General features: G+C 53.5%; 1 pseudogene; it reads left to right on the top strand.

Moving 5' to 3' along the window:
- Positions 1–2,374: 2,374 nt before the first annotated feature.
- On the top strand, positions 2,375–4,501 carry LOC119395988 (CCR4-NOT transcription complex subunit 10-like; annotated as a pseudogene).
- Positions 4,502–23,151: the final 18,650 nt, after the last annotated feature.

Consider the following 23,151-nt stretch of genomic DNA (forward strand, 5'->3'; position numbering starts at 1 on the left):
CGTCTACTTGTTGTTGTATCGCTTCGCGTTCTTTTGGAGCCACGCAATAAGGGTTCTGGTGAATAGGTCTCGCAGTGTCTTCGGTGATTATCCGATGCTTGGTAAGAGGCGTGCGACCAACTCTTGATGTGGACAAAAAGCAGTCTTGGAATTCCGCTAGTAGCTCACGGAGCCTCCGTCGCTCGTCATTTGACAAAGTAGTGCTAACGTCAAGAACGGGTGCTGCATCAAGGTTTGGCGCTTCGTCGAGTACCGACAAACAGCCTTGGGCATCCACGACATCGTCAAAGTAGGCGACGACCGTGCCTTTTGGGAGGTGCCGGCGCTCAGCACTGAAATTGGTCAGCAGCAAGTCCGTGCGTCCAGCAGTGACACTGACTATACCTCGTGCGACGGAAATGCCGTGGCTAAAGAGGAGCGAGCTTATTTGGTCTGTAACTCCTTCGCCGTCAAACGGGGCATCACCTGCCACGGAAACAAGCGTGCATGACCTAGGAGGGAGGACCACATCGTCATCAGTAAGACGCAGAGGGTTATGTCTCGCCTCCGGACAATCAACTAGGCCAGGAATGTTGCAGAACACAATCAAACTGTTCGGGATGTTGATGACGGCACCATATTCTCGTAAAAAATCCATGCCAATGATTAGAACTCTGCAGCATGCCGCGAGAACGACGAACGATGCGACGAAAGGAGAACCTCCTATGTCAATTCTCGCTGTGCATCTTCCGGTAGGCATTAGTAACTGGCCGCCTGCCGCTGTGATATGAGGGCCCTTCCACGGCGTTTTCACTTTCTTGAGGCGGACGGCGAGGTCGTGGCTTTTAACAGAAAAGTCGGCACCAGTGTCAACTAAGGCTGTCACTTGGTGCCCGTCAAGAACAGTAAGGTCAGTGGTCGCAATTTCGTCGATCTCACGTCTGTGTCGGCTTTACGGCGTCGTGCACTGGGAAGAATGGGGGCTTTTTATTGTCGTCGTGATGGCCTGCAACCTTACCCCCGGAGGTCGCCGCGCTCAGTTTCCCCGGCGCGGGCTGGGTGACCTCCTTCCATTAAGGTCCGCGAAGATGCGTCGGTGCGAAGAAGGCGAATGCGCGGGAGAGGGAGAGCGTGATCGACGTCCCAAACCCGCCTGGTGAGTAGGCATTGCTTCCGCGTCAGTGGTACGGCAGTCGTCAAACTGAGAACGAGGGGGCCCTTGAAAAGAAGCGTCGTCGAGGCGTGGTATGTATTCGTCGGTGGCGCGTCGACCGACAAACCATGGTCGAAGAGGTCGAAACGAATCACCGCGATGCCAGCAATGGCGGGAACTATGACCTGCACCTCCGCAGTTAAAACAAAGTGGTCGCCGGTCGACTGTGCGCCATGCGTCTGTTTTTCGGATCTGTGGACGCCTGAACATCTCATCTTGCGACGCTGCCCATGGCGCGGTTGTGGACGGCTGGCGGTACGGCAAGACTGGTGGTCGCCTCAACGTCTCCTCTTGCGGCGGCGACCAAGGTGCTACTGGCGGCTGGCGGTACGTCGGCGGCGATGGCTTAGCGAGTGGTGGACGTCGAACAGCGGCGGCGTAGCTCATGGGACGCTGCTCGGCATCAGGGTCAGCTGTCGAGAATGCTTGCCGGATTTCTTCGCGCACGACTTCGACGACGGACGCCATGGGTGTTTCAACGACCGGTGTCCGCAACTTCTGAAGTTCCTCGTGGACGATCTCCCTAATCAGGTCTCGCAAGGCGCTCTGGTTCTCAAACGTCATCCTGGCGGCACTGATTTGGGCGCTGCTGGACATTCGATCATACTGCCTGCATCGTTGATGAAATGCCCGCTCGATAGCCGTAGCTTCCTTGATGAAGTCAGCCACGGTACTTGGAGGGTTGCGCAGGAGCCCGGCGAAAAGCTGCTCCTTTACACCGCGCATGAGGTAGCTCAATTTCTTTTCATCCGTCATGTTCGGGTTAGCTCTACGAAAGAGACGAGTCATATCCCCGGCGAACATCGCGACGGTCTCATTGGGTTTTGGAACCCGTAGCTCCAATAGCTGCTGAGCACGATCCCGTCGGTCGACGCTGGCGAAGTATGAACAAACTGCTGTCGGAAGTCGCTCCATGTAGACAGACTGGCATCTCTATTCTCATACCAAGTACGAGCACTGTCGTCAAGGTAAAAATAGGCGCGGGAGAGCTTTTGCTGATCAGACCACTGATTGATCTTGGCAACACGTTCGCAGTGTTCAAGCCAGTCATCAACGTCTTCATGGGCACCGCCACTAAAGCGATCAGGCACCAATGGTGGAAAGAGCGTCACCTGGGATGGGTTCGGAAGAGAGCTGCCTTGGGGCACCTGTTGCGGGCTGGCGTTGGCCATTGGTAGAGGTATGCGGCGCCTGAGAGAAGGTTCCTGCGAGGGACTGAACTCCGGAGAGAGGCCTCGCAACCTCCGACTGAAGCGATGCACGGGAGGTGTAATAGGAGGCAATGCGTCCGGGCTGGATGAACGGCTCCCAGTAGGGGTGTGCAGCATCAGGCAGGGTTGCGGTCCAGCACCTCCACCAGCGACCGAATTTCATGCCGGCAAGTATAGCGCCTGCCTAGAGACGTTAGACAAGCCCCACGCGATGAGGCCAACGGATCTCAAAGTGGCGCACAACCGGGCAGTGGCTTGCTACTACGCGTCTTTGATGAGCATAAAGGAGTTCGGTCGTGAGCTTGTCGAAAGTTCGCCGCAGCTGTCGGACTCGCTGCACGACATAGATCAGTGCATTCCATTCTTCAACCACGCTGTGGCCCTGTTCCACGCGCAGCATTACCGCCGGGCCTTGGCCGTGGTAGACCGCTTGTTCCAGTTCATCGAGCCCATGGACGAGACCATGGCCAGAAAGATGTGCTTCCTCCACATCGAGCTGTGCCTTTGCCTCAAGCAGCCAGAGAAGGCCCTGGCTACCGTCGCGTACCTCGAGAACCTCGTGTTTAAGGCGGACAGCCCAACAGCGGATGCCGACACCTGCCGCGTGCAGCTCTACAAGACGCGCTCCCTTATCATGGTGCGTTCGGTGAAGGCGAGCAAGCGGGAAATAAAGAACCTGGTCAGCTCGTCGGCGGGCAGCAGCAGCCAGACGGTGTTCCTGAGGAGCCAGTTGGAGTTCCTGCGAGGGAACTACCGCAAGGCCGTCAAGGTGCTGGCCATGGTGCAGGCCGACGATGCGCGCACCGTCGCCATGTACCACAACAACCTCGGCTGCGTCCACTTCTGCACGGGCAAGCAGCATCTGGGCAGCTACAACTGCGCCAAGGCAAGGGGCGTAGCCAAGGGAGGTTGGGGGTTCAAACCCCCCCCCTCCCCGAAATTTTTCAATTTTGCATGTGTATATATACACGCACACATACAAACGCACGCACGAACATACATAAAGTATGGTTCAACCCCCCCCCCCCCCCCGAAAAACATTTCTGGCTACGCCCCTGGCCAAGGCCCTCAACACGTACGTTGAGAGCACCTCCAAGCTGGACGGCCGGCTTTACTTCGACATGCTGTACAACCTCGGCCTGCAGAACCTGTACTGCGGCAAGTACACGTCCGCCTTCGACTGCCTCGTGGAGGCGGTGCGAATGCAGCCCACTAACACTCGGCTCTGGCTGCGCATCGCCGAGTGTTGCGTGAACGTCCACAAGTCGGATAACTCCACCGATTTCCAGCTCAAGGATCGCAAGCGGTACATGTGAGCGGTACCGCGGGTGCAGGGCCGCACCGGAAAATAATCCTGGCGCCCAGCATTTCGAGCAGCAAGCGCGCGCCGGCTGTCGGCTCGGCCGCCATTCCGATGCCCACCCTGGAGTTCGCCGCACTGTGCCTGGGCAACGTGCTGCAGCTGCTTTCCGAAGGAGCGGAGGAGAGCAATTCAGCGCTCGCCCTAGCCGCGTACGTGGCACTCTGCCTAGACGATCCCCTGATGGCACTGAGGCACGCCGAAGATCTGCTGGCCCAGCCCAAGGTGACTGGCACGCACAGCTTCCTGGCGCATCAGTATGCTGCCGAAGCGTTACTGCTGCTCGACCGGGTCGGAGATGCCATCGAACACCTGAACCCGGATTTCATCAAGGATCTGTCGTACAGTTTCTCCGAGCCCGATGAAACTAAAGGAAAGGATGACAAAATGTCCGAAGAAAACGGCAAGACATACAGGAAGCCATGGTATCCGGCCTCTCCTTCCATGGCCAAGGTAGTCAGCCTATACAATCTGGCTGTAGCGTACACTCCGAGAGGTGGACTAGGAAAAGCAACGGAGACACTCAGGTTGATCAGTGTGCCAAAGGGCCCTGACCCCGAAATAGTCGTGCAGGCCCTCATGTTAGCCATATACGTCTAACTTCAACAGCGTCATGCCGACTTGGCAAAAAATATAATCAAACAACATCTTCCCCAGTACAAGTGAGCTATGTGTATCATCTTCATCATGGTTGATATGGAAAGTGGAGTTCACCATGCTGAATAGCTTTTGCTTACCCAGCACCTCCACCAGTGTCGCAATGCAACGCGAGGAAAAGACAAGAAGACCTTTCGGCAGCGAAACAGCGTGTTGAAAATCAGCTGAACAGGCGGAACGTCTTCTTCGTCTTAACTAATCACAGCCCCACTAGATGGTGTCCGTTAAGGCCCCCCATCGTCGTCGTCGTCCACATGTAGTATACACGCATCAATATTAAGTTTCTTTAACAGGTATCTGCTCACTAGACTCTGCCACGAATCTCTTTCGCTTACAATACACCGGAAAGGCTTCTCAGGCTTATGTGTCTTCACGCTGAAAAAAATTGACAACACACCTAGCTTGGCAGCATTAACAGATTTAGAAAATCTCGTAAGCTCAAGCTCTTTACAAAGCAACGTGGCCTTGGCTTTTACCTTATTCACTTGGACAGTCACCGGTTTGAAGTTCTTTTCTATGGCATCTGCCGCTTGTTCGCTGAAGGCCCTCGTGGTCAACACGACAAAGATATTTCTGTTCAGATTCCTGGAGGACATTCACCGAATTGATAAACTGCAATTTAACTTACATCACCATCATTACGTTGTGACATGTACATACCACGATCATATTATCTTCTTTTTTTTCTCCTTCTCCTTTCCTGCCCTCCTCCTCCTAGGGCCTTTCTGTCCTCACTCCCCTCCCCTATACAGAGTAGCATGTAGGCGCCTTTAGGTACGCCGGCAGAATTATCTGCTTTTCATTAAAGAGCTTTCTCTCTCTCTCTCCTCCCTCCTATTCAGCGTGTAGGAGTTGAAGTTCGTTCTGCTTGAAGAAGGAAACCACTTGTCGGCACGAATCCTTACGACCCAGTTTGGCAGGCTGAACACACTTGGCAAGGCAGTCTACTCCTTCCAGTAGGCATCTTTCTTTGTCTTCTCTTTCCACTGAGTTCGCCACCCGCCTGTTCAGTGCCAACAAAGCAAGAACTTGAACCCCCGGTGGTGCAGAAAACTTTGGCCCTTTCTTCAGTGTGCTTGAAATTCCTTCAGGCAAAGACACATCACCCAGAAGATGCAGCTGGGCAGGCCTTGCAGCTTCCCTCCTGCCAGCCCTGGGCAAATAGTTCAACGTGCACCGCCACCAAAGCTCTGTCGTTTGCTCCGCGGCTTTCTGAAAGTACTTCAGTTTTTGATGAGCTCGCCAGCCTGTGTCATAGCTAAAGCACTTCACACGCAGGCAGTCCTGCAACAGGCGTATTTGTCTCCAAACTTCCGAATTCCAAACTCGGCAAATCCTCTTCGCGTGTCCGGCCGACGGTTTGACACATCCAACTAAAGCTTGCACTTCAAGCGGGACCAATCCATCTTGATGTGATACGCCAGGTATCTTGCGCGGCAAGTAGCATGGGCAATAATCGCGACTAGTAAGCAAGGCTCAGAATCGGGAAGAGATGAGCATAAGGTAGGGCCCGCTATAGAAGAAATATACTTTAGTAAAACTTGTTGTTGGGCTAGTTGGTGCATGTTACAAGAAAAGTCGACGACGCAAACCACCGAGAAGAAAAGGCGAAAGGAAAGAGCGTCAACTCGCAACTAATTTTATTCTTGCAAATCCACCGCAATATATACACCATGTCACACATGCGCAATAACACACCATGCTCTCATCCAACAATCGCCCACTCTCAATACACGTGCTAGTTCAGAAACCTGGTGGTATTGCGTTCAGCTGAATTTGATTTTTTTACAGGTTTCCGAACTAGCACGTGCATTGAGAGTGGGCGATTGTTGGATGAGACGCATGGTGTGTTATTGCGCATGTGTGGCATGGTGTATATATTGCGGTGGATTTGCAAGAATAAAATTAGTTGCGAATTGACGCTCTTTCCTTTCGCCTTCTCTTCTCGGTGGTTTGCCTCGTTGAATTTTCGTCTGTAATAAGCGCAAAAACCGAGTAATCGGCGTACAGCCTTCTTGTCGGTGGGCGGCGGAAGGCGGCGATGGCCGTTGTTTTCCGTGTGTCGGGAGAAACTCCAGACCTACTGATCACGTGGCCCAGGAACAAGAGCTCCTCGTACGCAAAGCGGCACTTTTCTGGCTTCAGGGTGAGTCCGGAAGTCTTGATTGCTTGAGGTACAGCTTCAAGGCGCCGGAGGTGTTCGTCGAAGTTTGAAGCAAACACCGGCCAGCTCTGTATCCATGGTATCAATCAATCAATTAATTAATCAATCAATCAATCAATCAATCAATCAATCAATCAAATCTTTATTTTCAACTAGAGTTGGGGGTCCCACAGGCAAAAAGCGGTTAAAAAAACCACTTTCGAAATCGGCCTTTTCACAGATAAAGTACAGTAATAACAGGGGGGGGGGCGGCAGAAAAGACAAGAAAAGTAAAGAAAAAAAAGCGCATGAAAAGAAAACATACCCAGCAATTCGGGACGTTGTTTTTAGTTCACCGTTTTTCACACCACGTGGCGTACAGACCTTGAAGATTCAAAATTCGCGCGATGGACGCCGACAGCGTAGCGCCCACAAAGACAGACGACAATATCAGCTTTCACCACCGAGCGCGAACTGGCAATCGCCGGCTAATAACGACAACGCATACGACGAGCGGGCGAGTGCTCAACAGTGAATCGGCAGTTTTGTGTCACAGTGGCTCATTCCTTGATCGAGACGACGCAATCTGGAAAGGGCGTCCCGCCCTTCCTCTCGTTGCCGGCCCCTTCAATATTTTTCATCCGATCGTACTGCCGTTGGCCTCCCCTGGCTCCTTCTAAGGTTGGCGGGAATGCCTTCGGTCGCTCTAGTGTTTTGAATCGCTGAAGCTTATTTCGAGAAATACTACCATAATAAATTATGATGGTCGCGTTGTTGCAGAAAATGCATGCTCGGGATTGACTTTCCTAATTTCATTGGCGTCATTTTACAAGCCCACGATATTCCACAATTGGGTGAAAGCGCCAAACCACGTGTTATAGTCGCTGACAGAGACTTCGTTTTATAGAGCTGAATAAGCGGTATAGGTAAAGGCGAGCATTTGTTTAAAAATTGATTAATGTTCAGTAACCTTCTTCTTTAAAGCATTTTATTTAAGAGGTTTAGTTTGAACCACATTCCTTTCGTTTCTCAACCTCACAACAAAATCCGCTGCAAACATTTTATTTTCTTAAGCACTTGGCACACGCTACAGAGGCCAATCTCGCGTTTCTTCTCAGTGTTTCTGAAGATACAATAAACGCGAATAGACTGTTGTACACTGTCGTCCTTTATGAAAGGGAACACGCGAGCGCGTGGCCTGCGCGCTGCGGCAGCTAGCGTACAGCACCATCAATCGACAGCTGAAGAAAGCACGCCCGCTTTTGGCGTCATCGCCCGCTGCGCGACCGAAGCGGGAGCGTAATCTAGCAGCGCTTGTCCACCGGCCATGACGCGTTATTTTGTTTGCCAATAGATGACGCCAAAAGCGGGTGTGCTTTCTTTCGCTCTCGGTTGATGGCACTGTAGGCAGCCGCCGCAGAGCTCAGGCCGCGCGCTCGCGTGTTCCCTTTCATAAAGGACGACAGTGTACACATGACCCAGAAACCCACCTCGTTGCCACAGTGGATATATGCTGGTACGTAAATTTGTTCGAAGTCGTACATTGAAACCGCGCCGTCGTGGCCAGTACAAACAAGACAAAAAAAAATAAAAAAATAGCGCAGCTTGCACGTGGCGCAACGCTGGTGGTACCAACATTGTTCGAAGTATCCTTCGTTAACTTTTGCTAGTGATGTCAAGCTTTTGCTAGACTTGCTAAGTTTTTGCTATTAGTACTAACCATGGTTACGCTTGGCCATCCTACTCCAGTATCGGCCGGTTCATATCAATACACCGCGCGAAAGAAACGGAAGACAAAAAAGAAGAACTACACATGACAAGCGCCCCTTTTGTTTCTCTTTTTTTTTCGGCCGGTTCCCCGCACTACCTACGCACGCGTCACGCGTTTTTGGCGGGAACGTGTCACGTACTGAAACTTGTGAACGTGTCACGTACTGAACGTGTCACGTAATGAAATAAACCAACGAAAGACGCCAGATGTTTTCTAAAAGCAAAACGAAAGAACGCCAGATGTTTCTAAAGCAAAACGAAAAGACGCCAGCTGCTTAACGAAAGACGCCAGATGTTTTCTAAAGCAATGGTTTTCTAAACACTGAAAATTCACAGCGTACATGTAAAATTAAAGTGAGCTGCAAGTCGTCATAACTCATCGAACCTTTAGTATAAACGCGCCCGATCTCACGTCGGTGATGATGTACTGGGCAGAATTCACGGAAGATTCACGGTTTACCGATGAACCTCCGCAGCTTCGCCCACTCATCATCATTCACTCCGTGGATATGCTGTGTTTTTTGGTTTGGATTAGCGTGATGATATGAGCGAGGCCGACGCTTTTACGACGCTAGGGCCAATGTCGCCACCTCGCGGTGTCTTAAGGCATTGACACAATTGAAGTTCTATTGAAAACGCGCCGAATGAGACGGACGTGTAACGCGTTGCAGGTGCTAATCGCGGAGGCCATAGTAATGACGAATTACTTTACCTTACCGCTCCCAGAGGGAAACACCACCCCGGCAACCGGGAGAGTGGTAGATATAAAAGGCGCGTTTGTAAAGCCTCTAGAGTCTGTGACCGTGGCGCAGTGGATAGCGTACCCGGCATTTGTTGTTGCGGACCGAGCTGTCATGGGTTCGATGCCCGGACGCGGTACCTTTTTTTTCTTTGCCATCTGATCGTGTACTTTTTTTCGACGTCATTTCCGTGACGGAAATATGTCACTGAAGTCTTGGTGGTCCCCGGCATAAAACACTTTCGTGCTAAAAAAACAAGTGCATACACAAATAAATTACAACTAGCAATAAGTACAAGCAAAATTACAATAATAAAGCAAAAGGTACAGTCCTCAGGTTCGCTAACACGCAAAAAAACGGTTTAAGGCACACGATATGGACGACTTCAGATCGTGCACGGCGCCTTTGAGAGCTCGTAATGCCTTCCGGGATAACCTCGTAGTCTAGAGCGCCGAGACGTCGAAGCACCTTGGATGGCACGAAGTATCACCGAAGAAGCTTCTCGCTAAGTCCCCGACGGCGTATCTGTGTCCAAACCCACACACGGTCACCGGGTTGGTTTTCCATGTGGCGTCGTCGAAGATTATAGTGGCGGCTGTCGACCCTCTGCTGGTTCTTGATGCGCAGGCGGGCGAGCTGTCGAGCTTCTTCGGCGCGTTGCAAATAAGCAGCGACGTCGAGGTTGTCTTCGTCGGTGGCGTCGCTGCTGGGCACCTTCCGTAGACCAACGTGTAAGGCATCACCTGCGTCGTTTCTTGCACAACGGTGTTATATGCGAAGGTCACGTACGGAAAGATGGCATCCCACGTCCTGTGCTCGACGTCAACGTACATGGCCAGCATGTCGGCGATGGTCCTATTTAGCCGCTCGGTGAGGCCATTGGTTTGAGGGTGGTAGGCAGTGGTCGGGCGGTGGCTTGTCTGTCTGTACCTCAAGGTCGCCTGAGTTAGCTAAGCAGTAAAACGCCGTACCTCTGTCAGTGATGAGGACCTCTGACGCAGAACGATGTCTTCAACGAAGAACTTCGCTAACTCGGCGGCGCTGCCTCTAGGTAGGGCCCTTGTTTCGGCGTAGCGGGTCAGGTAGTCGGTAGCTCCGACGATCCACTTATTACCGCTAGTCGACGTTGGGAACAGCCCAAGGAGGTTCATCCCGATCTGCTGGAACGGTCGCCGAGGTGGCTCGACCGGCTGAAGATAGCCCGCTGGTCTTGTTGGTGGTGTTTTGCGTCGCTGACAATCTCGGCATGTCTTTACGTAGCGAGTGACGTAGGTGGCAAGTTTGGCCAGTAGTACTTTTCCTGTATTCTTGCCAGCGTTCGGGAAACACCGAATTGTCCTGCTGTCGGGTTGTCATGCAGGGCATGGAGGACTTCTGGTCGCAATACTGAAGGCACCCCGAGAAGGTACTTGGCCCGAAGTGGTGACAAGTTCTTCTTTAAGAGAACGCCGTTGCGTAAGAAAAACGACGCCAGTGCTCGCTTGAATACATTCGGAACGACGGCGGCCTTGCCCTCGAGGTATGCCATAAGGCTTCTGAGTTCCGGGTCGGATCGCTGTTGTTCAGCGGAGTCGTCGGCACTTATGGATCCCAAAAAGTAGTCATCATAGTGGTCGTCTCGCGGTGGCTGGTACACGGGTACACGAGACGGGCAGTCGACGTCAGAGTGTTTTATTCCGGACTTGTAAACGACGGTAATGTCTAAGTCTTGAAGTCTCAAGCTCCATCGTGCTAGACGACCTGAAGGGTCCTTCAAGTTAGCTAGCCAACACAGGGCGTGGTGGTCGCTCAGAACTTTGAAGGGCCTGCCGTAAATGTAGGGGCGAAACTTTGATGTAGCCCAGATTATGGAAAGGCACTCTTTTCTGTCGTAGAATAGTTGTCTTCCGCGTTTGATAGCGACCGGCTAGCATAGCTGCTTGCCCTAATCCGTCAGTCCTCTGCACAAGAACGGCGCCGAGTCCTACATTCCATTCGTCGGTGTGTACTTCTGTTTGGGCGTATTCGTCGAAATGCGCGAGTAACGGAGGCGTCTGCAGGCGTCGTTTTAGTTCTTGAAATGCTTCCTCCTGCGGCGTTGCCCACTTGAACTCGACGTCGGTCCTGGTAAGGTAAGTAAGTGGCTCGGCTATGCGGGAAATGTTTTGACGAACCGCCTGTTATAGGCGCACAGGCCGAGAAATCGACGCACGGCCTTAGTGTCAGCAGGTGGCGGAAATGTAGCGATGGCGACTGTCTGCGGGTTAGGGTGTACTCCGGACTTGCTTATCACATGTCCCAGAAAAAGAGATCCTCGTACGCAAAGCGACACTTTTCTGGCTTCGGGTGAGTCCGGAGCTCTTCATTGCTTGGAGTACAGCTTTAAGCCGCAGTAGGTGTTCGTCGAAGTTTGAGGCAAACACAACGACGTCGTCCAAGTACACGAGGCAAGTCTGCCACTTCAAGCCAGCCAGTACTGTATCCATGACACGTTGGAAAGTCGCGGGTGCCGAGCGAAGACCAAAGGGCATGACCTTGAACTCGAACAGGCCGTCTGGTGTTATGAAGGCAGTCTTTTCTCGGTCTATCTCGTCGACTTCGATTTGCCAGTAGCCGGTCTTGAGGTCCATCGACGAAAAGTACTTCGCGTTGTGTAGTCGATCTTGGGCGCCGTCTATTCGTGGGAGAGGGTAGACGTCCTCCTTCGTGACCTTGTTCAGGTGACGATAGTCGATGCGAAACGCAGGGTTCCATCCTTCTTCCTCACTAACACCACAGGGGACACCACGGACTCCTGGATGGCTGGTTGATGTCGTCGCGTAGCATTTCGCCGACCTGTTTCTTCACGGCCTCGCGTTCTGGCGTCGAAACTCGGTACGGGCTCTGACTGATTGGTCGGGCACTTTCTTTTGTTATGATGCGATGTATCGCGACTGGGGTCTGTCGAATTCTTGACGACAACGATAAGCAGTCCTTGAATTGTAGGAGCAGAGTTTTTAGCTGGTCTTCCTTGTGATTCGGGAGGCTCGGGTTGATGTCGATGTCTGGTTGGGTCAGTCGATCCGTCGAAGCAGGTTCGGTGGCATCGAAGAGGACGAAAGCATTGCTGGCGTCCACGAATTCGTGTATGTAGAGAACCGTCGTGCCAATGTTGAGGTGCCTATATTCCTGGCTGAAGTTTGTCAGCACTACCTTTGCTTTGCCATCACGCAGCTCGGCTATGCCTCTTGCGACGCAAATCTGATGGTTCAGAAGTAAGTTCTGATTGCCCTCGATGACACCTTCAAGGTCTGCGCGTTATTCGGTGCCGACAGATATGATGATGCTGGAGAGAGGCAGAATGGTGACGTGTTCTTCTATCACATTCAATACGGTGTTATCTGGCGTAGTGATGGCGGCAGAGCTTTTTTTGAGGTTAGTGTTATTGACTCAGACCACAGATTGATGACGGCGCCGTGGTGGCTTAGGAAGTCCAGCCCAAGTATCACATCCCTGGAGCAGTGCTGCAAGATTACAAAGCTCGCAGCATAAGTCCGGTTATTTATGGTGACTCTTGCGGTGCAGACTCCAGCGGAGTTATTATATTGCCGCATGGTTTTGTGAGCACCAACGGGTAGAAGAGGACAAAGAAGTTCGCACTAAGCCGCTTCTTGGCCTAACCAGCCCAACGCGCAGAACAACACAAGGTTCTCGTCATAAGTGTGACAAGATTGGTGGAGGAGCTGGGTACGACGACTCACGACTCACCCCATGCACAAGACCCCGCCCGGTAGCCGGAACACAAGCCCTGTGCCCGTGAACACTCCAGTTCACAGAGCAAGCCGCCGCAACGAGGCTTACCACCGGAGGCACCGGAACAGCCTACTGACGCAGTGACTATGACTTCACCTCAAGCCGCCATGGAAGTTCCTACGTCTTCTACGCCGATCTACTGCACCGTTCAGAATCCGCTGATGCCTAGTCCCTTTCACGGAGAGCTGTTTGAAGATGTGGATGACTGGCTGAGTGAGTTTGAACGTGTCGCGGCAATCAATTACTGGGATGACGCCGCAAAGCTCCGCAACGTCTATTCCTGCTTAAAGGACGGCGCCCGAACATGGTTCTTGAACAGAGATGATGTCTTGACATCCTGGCGCGAGTTCCAGCATCGCCACTTGGAGACCTACAGGAGCCCCGACCGCCGCGAACGTGCTGAACGTGCACTGCCAGCACGCATTCAGATGCCAAACGAGACCGTCACGATGTACGTGGAGGACATGACACGGCTTTTCAAGCGAGCGGATCCTGCAATGCCAGAAGAAAAAAAGCTGCGCTATCTTATGCGAGGTGTGAAGGAGCAGCTTTTTGCTGGTCTGGTGCGGAGTCCTCCAAAGAGTGTAGCCGAGTTTCTGACTGAAGCCGCAACGATGGAGAAAGTACTTCATCAGCGGTCTGCCCTATTCGACCGGCAAGTGAATACCGCATCGTCTCCCGAATTCAGCGCCACGCTTAGCAGCAACAACATCGAATGGATTCGCGAAATCGTTCGCTCTGTCGTCCGCGAAGAAATTCAGAAGCTGTACGGGCCGAGACAAGCAGAGGTAGGCTCCATTGCCAGTGTTATCCGGGACGAGGTCCAGCAGGTGCTGCACAACCGGCACTATCAAACGATGCCTACCAATGTGGAACCGGCGCCTGTGTCCACTGATATTCGGAGTCATACGTATGCCGAAGCCTTGCGCATGCCGGTCTCTTCCTTGCCGGTTGCTAGCCCCGCAGTCCCGATCCAGATGACGCCGCCAGTTGCGATTCAATCAGCACACGCTGTTTTAGACATCGACGGTCGCCGTGCACCTACGCGGAAGTCTGATCTCTGGCGTACGTCGGACAGAAGACCTCTATGCTACCATTGCGGTGAGGCCGGTCACATCTACCGCGAATGCCCGTACCGACAGCTGGGACTGCGCGGTTTCGCCATTAATTCGCCTCGTCCCCAAGTTGGTCAGAGGCCAAGGGAAATTGAAGAATACCTCGCCCAGCAACGTGTACCACTCGCACGACGTCAATCGCGGTCACCATCTCCACGGCGACCCGCAGCCATTGGGCCACGTTTCGGGGCGACGGCACGGGGACGCTCCCCAAGCCCTCGTCGGGAAAACTGAAGGCAGCGACCTTCGGGGGCGAGGTCGCTGGGACTCAAAGTGCGGAAGACCTCCCATCGACGCTTGCGCGAAACGCCGAGGACATTAAATCTCCGTTTGAGTGCAGTGCCAGAGAAACGCCGGAATCTACATCTGAACACAGTGACCGAGTCTCGCTCGACATTCCTGTGCTGATAGACGGTCGTCAGGTCAGCGCATTTGTGGATACGGGTGCAGACTATTCAATTATTAGCGGAAAATTGGCCACTAGTCTTAAGAAAGTGATCACGCCTTGGACTGGAACACGTATTCGCACAGCTGGAGGACATGTCGTTACACCATTGGGTCGCTGTACCGCAAGAGTGAAAATCCGTGTGTCAACATTTGTGGTGATCTGCCTCGTCCTCCGCGACTGTTCTCGTCAGCTCATCCTCGGCATGGACTTCCTTCGCGAGAACGGCGCGATTATCAATCTCCGCGAACGAATCGTGACCTTCTCGACGCAACGCGCAACAGATCGAGACGCCGATAGCTGTTGTAGACATGCGCTGCGTGTTGCTGACGAAAGCGTGACGCTGCCACCACGAGCGACTGCTTTCATAGAGGTCACTTGTGAAGATCTCCGAGACGGTGACGCGGTCGCCGAGAGCAACCTATCACTCTTGCTGTTTCAAGGTGTGTGTGCAGCCCAAAGTCTTGTGCGTGTTCGTGACGGACGGTCACAGATACTTGTTACGAATTTCAACTTCGAGCACCGGCATCTTTTCCGCGGCACCACCGTCGCCTATGGAGACCCTGTAGCTGACGTCACGGAGTGCTTCGCGTCCGAGGAAATGAATGATGCTGACAGGTTTCTGAACCACATCGACGTCAATTCGAAGCTTTCGGACGAGAGGAAGGCCGCACTTCACAACCTTTTGAAGGAATTTCAATCTTGCTTCGCCTCCTCGTCTCGAGTCGGTCAAACGCCCCTCACGAAGCACCGAATTATTACCGACGATGACGTTCGCCCAATCAGACAGCAACCTTACCGTGTTTCTGCTAAAGAACGCGAAGCTATACAGACACAGGTAAAGGAGATGCTTGACGATGGTGTTATTCAGCCGTCCAGCAGCCCGTGGTCCTCGCCAGTCGTTTTAGTTAAGAAGAAAGACGGAACGCTCCGATTCTGCATTGATTACAGGAAACTCAACAGCGTCACAAAGAAAGACGTTTACCCGCTTCCACGGGTCGACGACTCTCTCAACAGGTTGCGACATGCCAAGTATTTTTCATCGATCGATTTAAAGAGCGGCTATTGGCAGATAGAGGTTGATGAGCGAGACCGAGAAAAGACAGCGTTTGTAACTCCAGATGGGCTTTATGAATTCAGAGTTCTTCCTTTCGGCCTCTCTTCTGCTCCAGCCACTTTCCAGCGGATGATGGATACCGTTCTCGCTGGCTTGAAGTGGCAAAGCTGCCTTGTATACCTCGACGATGTGGTCATCTTCTCTGAGAGCTTCGAAGAACATCTCAAGCGCCTAAGAATGGTTCTGGAAGCCATTCGTTCTGCTGAACTCACGCTAAAACCCCAGAAGTGCCATTTCGGGTATGAAGAGCTGAAATTCCTAGGACATGTCGTGAGTGCGGATGGAGTTCGGCCCGATCCAGGGAAAACTGCAGCCGTCGCCGCCTTCCCTGTTCCGTCAGACAAGAGAGCAGTGCGACGTTTCCTCGGCTTGTGCGCGTATTATCGTCGGTTCATTGCCAACTTCTCGAAGATAGCCGAACCGCTCACGCGACTCACCCGAGATGATGTACCCTTTGCCTGGACTACAGAACAAGAGGCAGCTTTCGCAGAGTTACGGCAGCGAATGCAAACAGCACCTGTTCTAGCCCATTTTGACGAGGACGCTGCTACTGAAGTACACACAGATGCCAGCAACGTCGGACTTGGCGCCGTCCTTGTACAACGACACGGCGGCGCTGAGTATGTCATCGCTTACGCCAGTCGTACACTCTCCCGAGCCGAGGCCAACTACTCTACGTCAGAAAAGGAATGCCTCGCAGTAGTGTGGGCGACGGCAAAGTTCCGACCTTACCTTTACGGCCGTCCCTTCAAAGTGGTGACTGATCACCACTCGCTGTACTGGCTGGCCAACCTCAGAGATCCGTCTGGCCGTCTCGCTCGATGGAGCTTGCACTTGCAGGAGTTCGACATCACGATTGTGTGCAGGTCTGGGCGCAAACACGAAGATGCTGACGCACTTTCTCGAGCACCTGTGGGGCATCCCGATATGGACTTAGAGGAGGCCGATGCTTTTCTCGAAGCAGTCAGTGATTCTGACTTCATGTCAAAATCAGAATTCAGAGCAGATCAAGAATTGCGCCCTGTTATCGATTCCTTAGAAGGCCGAAACTCCCACGTTCCTCGACACATTGCTCGCGGGCTGTTATCATTTTGTCTTAGAAGGGGCATCCTTTACAAGAAAAACGCGCGAGGTAGCGACAAAGGCTTTCTCCTCGTTGTCCCAGCCGACATGCGTGATGACGTCCTCCTTGCGTGCCACGACGAGCCCACGTCAGGACACTTGGGCTACTCGCGGACTCTCGCCAGGGTGCGCCAGCACTACTACTGGCCACGACTATCGGCTAGCGTACACCGCTACGTGCAAGGCTGCCGCGAGTGCCAGCGTCGCAAGACGCCCCCTGTGAAACCCGCGGGCCTTCTCCACCCGATTACACCACCGCGGACTCCATTCGACTTTGTGGGAATGGACCTTCTAGGACCCTTCCCTTTGTCGTTCACCGGAAACAAATGGATTATAGTGGCGACCGATTACTTGACCCGTTATGCCGAGACAAAGGCATTACCCCGCGGCACGGCGTCTGAAGTCGCGAAGTTCGTGCACCACATCATCCTGCGGCATGCGCGCCGTCATGTGTGATTACGGACAGAGGGACGTCATTTACGGCACAAATGATGGAAGACATTTTTAAACTGAGCTGCACAAGTCACCGAAAAACAACAGCTTACCATCTAAAAACAAATGGACTGACGGAAAGACTTAACAAGATCATAGCAGACATGCTCTCAATGTACGTGGACGTACACCACAAAACCTGGGACGAGATTTTGCCATACATCACGTTTGCGTATAATACGGCAACGCAGGAAACAACGCGATTTTCACCTTTCCGCCTTGTTTACGGACGCAACGTGCAAACCATGCTCGATGCTATGCTTCCGTGCGATAACAGCGATGAACTTGTCCCAGACGCCAAGCAATACACCCAGTACGCCGAAGAAGCTCGTCAAGTGGCTCGCGTATACATCAGTCACCAGGAAGACGCAGATGCGCGACGTTACAACCTTCGCCGTCGAAACGTCGCGTACCACCCTGGCGACCGAGTGTGGGTGTGGACACCTGTCCGACGACCAGGCTTGTCTGAAAAACTTCTGAGCCGCTATTTCGGACCATACAAGGTTCTCCGACGTGTCAGTGACCTCACCTATGAAGTATTTCCGGACGGCGCAGTGTCTTCACGTCGACAACTTCGGCCCGAAACCGTGCACGTCGTACGACTCAAGCCGTACTACACACAGTAGCCCTTGTGCTTTCGCGCTACTTCTGTTACCATGTGACTCCTGTGGTTGTTTTCTTTGTATTTTCCTGTTTGCACATGGCGCAAGTGTCGGTGCGTCATCTTATTTTCCCTGCGGTTACTGGTACTCAGGATCGGGTTATCTGCGTCTGCACGTGTTGTAGTTATTCTTTTTCTTTTACAAGCATCGAGTCGATGCTTTTCAAAGGGGGGACTAATGCCGCATGGTTTTGTGAGCACCAACGGGTAGAACAGGACAAAGAAGTTCGCACTGAGCCGCTTCTTGGCCTAACCAGCCCAACGCGCAGAACAACACAAGGTTCTCGTCATAAGTGTGACAAGATGGCCCCCAGCGGTCCGGATTTCGCGGCCTTGCCAAGCAGTCATAACTGACGACGGAGTAGTCGGCACCAGTGTCGACGAGAGCGGTGATATTGTGGCGGTCGAATAGTGCGTCGACATCGCAAATCCGTCGTCTTGCGTTACGGTTAAATCGCGGCATCGGGTCACGGCTAATGTCAGCTTGTCCCGCTGCTTCTACGTTGCGTCGACAGGTTTTCTTCAGGGACCGAGGTTTGGTTGTCAGGGCTAAGTCTGGTTTACGTCGTGTTCTTGAGATTTCGTCGCAGCGTCGTCGTCGGCGGCGGAGGATCTTCGGTATTTCGTCGTACAGCAACCGCACCTCCATCGGTTGCTGCCCTTAGTTTTCCGGATATGGGCTAGGTAACCGGCCCCGGGTTGGGCCAGTGTACTGGCGGCGCTGCGGTGAGGCATGACGGCCTGTCGACGGCGAACGGGAAGGTTGTCGGGGCGTCCACTGCGTTCCTGCGAGGTAGTCGGCGATGCTGCGTGGTCTTTCCCCCCGCTGTGGACGCTGCGCGTCAATGGCGAAACCACGCAGTCCCATCTGTCGGTACTGGCAGCGGCGGTAGGTGTGGCCCGCTTCTCCACAATGGTAGCAGAGAGGGCGGTGGTCGAGGGCGCGCCAAACGTCGGTCTTCCTCGGCGTGTATGGCTGGCTGGCTGGTCGGTGGTATGACGTCGCTGGAGGCGGCGGTGGAGCCTGGCGGCGGAACTGCTGGGGTGGCGTGGCATCTGGACGTAGGCGAGGAGGGCGGGCGTTGCGTCGGGCTGCAGCAGCGTAGCTCATTGCTTGCAGCTGCGGTTCCGCTGACTCGGGGATGCCCAGCGACTACTAGATTTCCTCTCGGGCGATGTCTGTGATTGAGGCAGCTTGAGGCTGGCACGACGGGAACATTCGGCGAAGTTCTTCGCACACTACGGCCCCTATGGTCTCGCGCAGATCGTCGGAGCCGATGGCTTGAACCGCCGCGCTGTCTTCGATCAAGCGGCGGTTGTACTGGCGGGTTCGCATTTCCAGCGTCTTCTCGGTAGTCGTGGCTTCTGAGACGAATTCCTAAATGGTATTCGGTGGATTCCTCATAAATTCAGCGAAGAGATGTTGTTTTACTCCTCGCATGAGGAAACGAACCTTCTTCTCTTCTGGCATGTTGGGGTCAGCGTGGCGGAACAGCCGGGTCATTTCTTCCGCGAAGATGGTCCCGTTTTCGTTCTGAAGTTGGACCCGTGTCTCCAGCAAGGTTGCGGCCCTTTCCTTTTGAACGACGCTCGTGAACGTCTCCAAAAAAGCACTCCGAAAGACATCCCAGGTTCGAAGTGTGGACTTCCGGTTCTCGAGCCATGTTCTTGCTGCTTCTTCCAGGTAGAAGTACACGTGGCGCAGCTTGTCGTCGGCGTTCCAGCTGTTAAATGTTGCGACTCTTTCAAACGTCTCCAGCCAGGTTTCGGGGTCTTCACATGGTGAACCATGGAATGTCGGCGGCTCCCTGGGCGGTTGCATCACTATTGCGGCAGGGTTCGCTGCGGCCGTCATTGTGCCTGTTGTCTTTGTCGCCGTGGCTTTTAGATGCGAAGTATCTTAAGGTCGAGCTCAATCCGGTGGTGGTGGTGTGCGGCGTGACCACACTCACTGCGCATGCGCATACCCTCTCCACATACCTCCTCTTCACTCCCCCTCACCATTCCCCTTCCCCTCTACCCCTCTCCCATTTTCCCCTCTCCACTCACCCTCTCCCCTTCCCCTCTCCACTTTCCCTCTTCACATTCCCTCTCCACTTCCCCTCTCCCCTCCCCCTCTCCCCTCCCCCTCTCCTCTTCCCCTCTCCCATCCCCCTTTCCACTCTTCCTCTGAAACGCGTGCTAGACATGCCGAAATTCTCTCCTGCACAACGCCGCGATGAGCTCGAGTGCATGCGCGTCCCCTCCCCCTCTCTCCTCTCCTACGCTGCCCCCCTCTCGCCCGCCTGTCGACCGCGTTCCCCGCTCGCTCTGTGAGAATTAACGGCCAGGCTAGATGGAATACACGACGCGCGTAGCGTCCCTCTTCGCGTTCCACGACACGAGGTCGGTAGCATGCCGAACGAACGCCAACGGAACGCGATCGTGCAAGTGCTCCGGCTTCGCATCGCCTCATGGTCCCCTTTAGCGGGAGATGGTGTAATTTTTTGTCTTGTCCGGTAGGTGTCCGCATTCGGGGGGGTACTCCTTTCTGTCTGCGGCTCGCTCGCTGTTGAACGAGGTCTTCGACGTCTTCTTCACGCTGTGGGCTTGGTTCCCGGCTCTTCGTAGGTGTCCGGAACTTCAAGGAAGCAGCACCTCCACCAGATGTCACGTGGTCGTGACGTCGATGAAGACAGCAGTCCGCGTGTCGAGATGAAACTGTTTATTTGACCGAACTTGTGGCCGGGAAACGAAAACTGAATCTACAGTAATACACGCAGTACACTGATAGCGGCGAACTGGACGTCGGCCGTCGACAATCTGCTCATGGCTGAGACGCGCCGTCTTTTATACATCACGCATCGAATTTTCCAGTCTTATCACTGGTGGTCGCGCAAGCTCCGGAATATTCTCGACTATTCGTGTCCTGCGCGCAATCTTAACAAAATGATCTACTACAATCGCGAAGCTTCTCGAACACTGCGACACGGTCAGCGTCGAGCTTTGCTAACCGTGCTTGCTGGTCAAGCCCGAATACATCAAAATAAAACAAGATGTGCGCGTCGCAATATACACACACAGAAACATCAAACAGACGCGCGTGCGAAGCAATCTTCATTTACGTTTCGCTCGGGGTCGGTGCTTCATTAGAGGCAGCTCGGCCCCGAGCTAAACGTAAATGAAAATTGCTTCGCATGCGCGTCTGTTTGATGTTTCTTTGGATATTTCACCGAACCTACAAACCTTCTGTTCTTGACATATATATATATATATATATATATATATATATATATATATATATATGTGTGTGTGTGTGTGTGTGTGTGTGTGTGTGTGTGTGTGTGTGTGTGTGTGTGTGTGTGTGTGTGTGTGTGCGTGAACAGACAGAGTGAGAGAGAGGTCGCCGTCCTATAAGGGCCCCCCCCCCCCCTCTGATGAAGGGAGACTTTAAGTCCTGCTGGTCATAGTGATCGGAAAGGTCTTCGGGGGGTCCATTGCGCTCCTGCGAGATAATCGGCGATGTCACGTGGCCGGCTTCTCAGCAGCAGTAGCAGTAGCAGAGTGGGCGGTTGTCGGGGGCGCGCCAACTGGCAGTCTTTCTCAGTGCGTAGCGCCGGTCGACAGGCGGGCGGAATGGCGTCGGTGGTGGAGTTGGTGTTGGTGGCGGCGGTGTCTAGCAGCGGAATTGGGGCGCTGCGATTTCTTGACGCGGGCGCGGAGGAGTAGCGTAGCGTCGGGCAGCAGCAGCGTAGCTCGTGGCGTGCGGCTGAGGCTATAGCGGTTCAGGGGTACCAATCGACTTCTGGATTTCTTCACGCACTACTTCAGCGATCGACTTCACCTCTGATTGTGGATAAGAGAGCTTCCGGAGCGCCTCTCGCACAATGCCTCGGATGGTTTCGCGCAATTCATCAGGACCGAGGACGTGAACAGCTGAGCTGTTTTGGATTGATAGGCGATTGTACTGGCGGGTGCGCATTTCCAGCGTCTTCTCAATCGTCGTCACTTCTAAGACAAATTCTGGGACTGTCGAGGGTGGGTTCCGCATCAGCCCAGCGACGAGTTCTTGCTTTACTCCTTGCATGAGGAAGCGGACTTGTCCTCGGGCATGACAGGGTCAGCGTGGCGAAACAGTCGGCCCATTTCCTCTGCGAAGATGGCCACGCTTTCGTTTGGGAGTTGCACCCGTGTCTCCAGCAAGGCTGCGGCCCTTTCGTTTCGGACGACGCTCGCGAACGTCTCCAAGAAAGTGCTGCTAAAGACGCCCCAGGTTCGAAAAGTGGACTCCAGATTCGCGAACCAGACCTTTGCTGCGCCTTCCATGTAAAAGTGCACTTGACGCAGCTTGTCCTCGGTGTCCCAGTTGTTGAATGCTGAGACCCTTTCGAACGTCTCGAGCCACGTCTCGGGGTCTTGACTTGGCGATCCATGGAAGGTCGGTAGCTCTACGGGTGACTGCATCACGATAGCTGCAGCGGACACCGCGGCCGTCATCGTGCCTGTTGTCTTCGTCGCCGCGTCTTTTGGCTTGTCCGGTAGGAGTCCGTACTGGAGGGGGGGGGGGGGGTAGCCCTTTCAGCCTGTGGCTCGCTCGACTGTCCGTGATTGTGTCGGTGTCTTCGCCACGAATTGGGCTGGGTCCATGGCTTTACGGGGGCATCCGGAACATGAACGAACAGCACCTTCACCAGATGTCACGTGATCGTGACCTCGACGAACGCAGCAGTCGGCGTGTCCAAGATGAAACTCTTTATTTGGCCGAACTTGTGGCCGGGAAACAGAAAGTCAAACTGCAGCAATACACACTACACACTGATATCGGCGAACAGGGTGTCGGCCGTCGATAAAACTGATCATCGCTGGGACGCGCCGTCTTTTATACATCACGCATCGAACTTTCTAGCTTTATCACTCGTGGTCGCGCAGGCTCTGGAATAATCTTGACTATTCGCGTCCTGCGCGCAATCCTAACAAAATGATCTACTTCAATCGCGAAGCTTCTCAAATACTGCGGCGCAGTCTGCGCCGAGCTTTGCTAACCGTCTTTGCGGGTCAAACCCGAATACATCAAAAATAGGCACTCGCGGCAATAGTGAGATGACAGCTATGCAAGCCAGCCATATGTAAAGGCCCAACCGCATGCACGCGATTTTTCGAGCGACGGCGACAAGCGACAGCGACATACGGGCTCCGTCGCGCTGTCGCGTCGCGACGGGAGCACCCACATGTTCGCGACAAAGTGTCACGGTTGCTCGATTGAAAGCTATTCCGTGCACACAGGTAAATTGCGAAAAAGGATTACAAAGTAGATGAATGACAACATGCCAAATTTATAATTGTCTTGTGTGAGATAAGGAAGGCATAAAAGTGTCT

This window comes from Rhipicephalus sanguineus, chromosome 6 (genome assembly GCF_013339695.2).
Source record: "Rhipicephalus sanguineus isolate Rsan-2018 chromosome 6, BIME_Rsan_1.4, whole genome shotgun sequence".
Lineage (NCBI taxonomy): Eukaryota > Metazoa > Arthropoda > Arachnida > Ixodida > Ixodidae > Rhipicephalus > Rhipicephalus sanguineus.